The sequence below is a fragment of the Elaeis guineensis genome, chromosome 11 (assembly GCF_000442705.2).
Source record: "Elaeis guineensis isolate ETL-2024a chromosome 11, EG11, whole genome shotgun sequence".
Lineage (NCBI taxonomy): Eukaryota > Viridiplantae > Streptophyta > Magnoliopsida > Arecales > Arecaceae > Elaeis > Elaeis guineensis.
In genome coordinates, this window is record NC_026003.2 from 108,035,332 (window position 1) to 108,040,173 (window position 4,842).

Consider the following 4,842-nt stretch of genomic DNA (forward strand, 5'->3'; position numbering starts at 1 on the left):
CTGGGCGATCGACAGGTCCTCCTCAGCTTTGGCAAGCTTCTCCCAGGCTGACCCGAAGCTGCTCGCGCTCGCCTTGGAGTTCGCGGCAACGCCGTCCCGCTCGTGCCGCAGACGATGCACGGCCGGCCCTTGTGTCTGGCCTCTTTCTTGGCCGACCTTAGCTCGAACCCAAGCCGGGAGACTTCGTCTACCAACTTGGCCTCCCGGTCGGCCGACTGCTGTAGGTGGTCGACCAACATTGCTTTCTCGACTTCGGCCGCCGCCGACCTTCCTTCCAAGCCGCCGGACGTTCCCGAACCTCCGATATCCGACTTCGAGCTCCGACATTGTGTAGATCAGCTGTCGATGCAAGCACTTCGTCAGGAACACATGGTGAGAAAAATTCTAAGGAGAAAGAAGGCGAAACAAAGCTTACCTCGACCATGATCGGGTAGAACTTGGACAGCATCTCGGTCACTTGCCGAGACCTCAACGACTCCACGTCGGCCGGAGAAGGATCCCCTGGCACAACCTCTCGCCAGGTTGTGGTCGGCCAACGCCGACGCCCTTCGGGAACTGTGCGCTGGGTGGCACAGATCGGCTCCCCGACCTTGTTTCCGCGGGGTCCATCGGGGCTTTCCCTCGATCGGCCGCCCCGACCGACGGAACCGGCAGCGAGGGGATGCTCGAAGTAGAACCAGCACCCCCCGCTGCGGCCACGACGCCGCCGGATGATGTTCGGTTTCCCGAACTACATCCGGCTCCACCACCTCCGGTGATGCCGCCGACGTTCCTTCGGCCGCTCTTCCACCGACCTCTCCTCCGTACACGCCGTCGGAGCCGCGAGCGCGATGACGGGCTCGATTGATCGGTCACCGACGCTTCGACGATCGGCGCCGCTGGAGCAGGCTCTTCGGAGGCGCGAAGGTCCGGCCCCGATGCTGGCCTCTTCCTTGTCGCGAATTGCCGAATCTCCGCGTCTGTCGGCCGCATTCTTGGAGGTCCCTGCAATACCGACAAAGGTGTTAACTAAAGAACCGGACTAAGGGCCGATGAAAAGGAGACCGGGAGATCGGACGATACCTAGTCGGGGGACCAAGCTTAAGCCGGCGTCATAGAGAGCTTGTTCGGTAACAAGCTCCCTCTGCTTCGGGACCGACATATCTTTTAGTCGGTGGAAGTCCTCCCGGTCGTCCGCTTCCACCCGGCTGTTGTCATTGGCTTCGGTTCGGGGCACGCCCCAGTGAGAAGGAAAGCCCCAAGAAGATGGAGAAGAAACAAAGAAGAATTGGTTCTTCCACCCATGATGGACGATGGAAGACCGGTGATAAAGGAAAGGCCCTTCCGGGGGTTGAAGAGCCACCACCCTCGGGCTTAGGGTGGGGTCGGAGCACAAAGAAGGCCCGGAAGAGAGAAATGCGAGGGTTGGTCGGCAAGAGCTGACACAACAATGCAAAACTGATTATGAGATGGACGGAGTTCGGCGCTAGTTGCGCCGGACAGAGTCCGTAATAGTTCAGAAGATTCCGGACGAACTCCGAAATCGGGAGCCGAAGACCCGCGCGAAGGTCCTCGACATACAGCGCCAGCTGGCCAGGCGGAGGGCTGTTAACCCGACCGCCGGCCCCTGGGGCGGACAGTTGAAACTGCTCCGGGATGCAATACTGCTCCCGAAGCCGATCAACATTTGGCCCCGAAAGCGAGGAAACCTCAACTTCCAGAGTCGACCGGAGTCGTCAGTCGGATTCTCCGACCGAGCTCCCTGAGTCGGATTCCTGGCCATTGTACTAGAACCGAATAAGAAAGAAGCAGAGGCGAAGAAGAAGAAGAGGAGGACGAAGGGGAGACCACGAACCGGAGGAGCTCTTCTGGAAGCAAGAAAGCTCTGCCCGCGACGACTGAGAAATCGCCCGGACAGAGTTTCGGCAGCAAAATGGCAATGGTGGGTCTTGGGTCCGAGAGGTCCTATATATATAGGCCCGTCCGACGGCCAAGATGACTCCGCACCGACCGAAGCTCCATGGATGCTCGACACGTGGCGGCCTCCGGGTGGCCTGAGGATTCGGTGCGCCCCATCCCGGGACGGCCGCACCGCCCATAATAAATACGGGGGGCCGCGGCCAACCACCTTCGACACGCGGCACGCGGGGACGCGGTTTCGCATTTATGCGCCCCGTCGATTCGCGTTCCCGATGGGATGCCTGACAGCGCCCCGCGCTCCACGATCGGTGCCGGATATCCGGATATCTGACACCGTATCGTCCGACGCCCGATCCCCTGACACCGACGTAACGTCTGACGACGACAAGACGCGACGTCTGACACCTGACGCCGACGTGATATCTGACACCGACTAGACATCCAAATCGCTTGGCATTTATGAGACGTCTGATATCGGATCAACCCGCGGTACGGTCGGAATCTGGCATACGACGAATCCACTCCTGTTCGCCTCGGGTTGCTGCCCAAATAAAAGCATCGGCCAGCTCACCGTCCGACTCAGGAGTGGAGGGGGGCAACTGTTGGAGAATACCCACCGACTGACCGACCGACGATTGACAGTCGGACCGACGACCGACTTACGGCCGGAGGGACCGACCGACCGATTGACGCCATCGCCGGCCCATCATCGGCTTACGACCGACTGAGGATATGTCGGGCGCACCTTTCCCGACCGACTGAACCCGGAGGTCTGATGGCCGACTAACGTAAAACTCGCCGACCGACGGAGGAGCCCGACGCCACTCTGCTGGCCACCGACTTAGGGTCGGTCGACTCCTCCAATCGCCGTACAGCTGCCAGATCTTGTCAGTTCTGACAGCAACATGCGGCACGGCCATCTAGGGGCATTGTCTCGCCGAGGGCATTGTCAACCCTGATGATGTGACAGCCCCACGGCGACATGACACTTTCACGACGACTCTGACAGTCTACAGTGAGTTGATAGTTCCTCACTTGTCTGCGCCATTAATGACGGCGCCATACCGTGCTCCACTATATAAACCGGGGAAGGCAACAGTGCAAGGGATCCGCTCCATCTCCATTCTCGCCTTCGAGACCACAGGCTCGCTCCTCTCCCCTCTTTCTCTCGATCGAGCTCTCTGTTTTTCTTTCACTGTTGCCCTGTCACCTCTCTGACTTGACCGTCGGAGAGTCCCCGTCGGAGCCGCCTCCGGTCAGTGTGGACTTCTCATTTTTGCAGGTGCACGTTCCCCGACGATCGGGCGACGAGGTGATTGGCCGCAACAGGATTCATTGTTATAGCCAAATTATTACTAAAGTTATTGCCATGAGCTGTAAAAACAAAGAATTCGCCTATTGCTATAAGTATCCAACATACGTATTTTATGTATTACTAAATTCATTTGTATTACTTGATAATATAAGCCTTTTGTTGCTTGACTTCTATTTTCTCTGGTTATTTTTCTGTTGATCCTATTTTTTTCTTTTACACTGTTGACTATCTCTGCTCCCACTCCTAATCAGTAATTGGAAACGCATACATTGATCTCCTTAATAAACTTTCATTTTGGAATATAAGTTTGAGCAGAGGACTGCCCTACTTTTTCTAAATCTCCGGATCAGTTGGTTTGTTCCAAATGCTTGTAGAATAGAAATGATCAACCGATGAAAGAAATGATCTTAAATTACACAAAATAGTTACCAGTTATTTAAGCAGGCTTTTTCAAAATTGTAGCGCCCATTTATTTATGCACGTTACTCAATTCATTGCTATGACATGGCATAACTCGTCAAATTGGGATGATCGTGGATTCATTACTACAGTCAAACTATCACCAAAACTACGGACACAACTTGCAAAATTATGACGATCCCACGCTATAAGTGTCCAATACGCAATATGTTGGATGCCCTTTTTTTAATTTTCTGAAAATATAATTAATATTATAATATATATATATATATATATATATAGAATATAATATAATATAATATAATATAATAGGTATAAGAGTATGTTGGCCCTCCTTTTCCGCACAGTTCCGAATTTGTCAGGGAATTTGGGGTTATAGTAATTCTGCCGGCCAGCAAGGGGTTTCAAGTTCTAATAGCGCTGAAAAATGTGTACCTAGGCATGTCACTAACATAATTAGATCAGCTAGAAGGCTAATAATTCAAAGAAAGAATGGAAAGTAATCCAAATCCAGATACCTAGCTAGACTAGAGATATAAATAGGGATGGATATTTAAATATTTTATCTGTCCTCAAACGAATGAAATGGTTTTATCTAAAATTAAAAGGAGATGGTTCCTGTGATGGTTTGAAAAATAAAAATTATTCCATTTCGATTCCAATTTTAGGTTGGATAAAATCCCGATCTAAACATAACTCAAAACCAAACCCAAAATCAAATCTAATAGTGAATCTGAAACTGAACTCAACTCAAATCTAAACCACAAAACTGAAATCGAAAATCATTTAACATTTAGTACAATCCTAACCCTCTATCTCATTTAATCTAGACCCTTTAAAGACCGTAGATGGATATAATGATTAAATGATCAAACCCTAAAGAATAGAGAGGCAGTTTTTTTCCTCTCTATTTGATTTTCTTCACAATTATTATATTTGTTAGACTTGCCTTCTTTAATATAATTGGACTTATTTTTAACTTAGATTATTATATTTGTTGGAGGGTATATTTATTATTTTAGAGTAATTAAGTTTGTTGGATAGTAATGTTATTGTTTTAGAGTTATATAAAAATAGATGATGTTGGGTATAAAATACCTCCAGCTGAAGTTTGCAAAAGGCCGACCCTTCCAGGGCTTTTCGGCGTCCGACCTTGTGTGGTGTCTTTCTGAACTCCCTCGACCGTTCGAGCTTCCATAATTTCATCC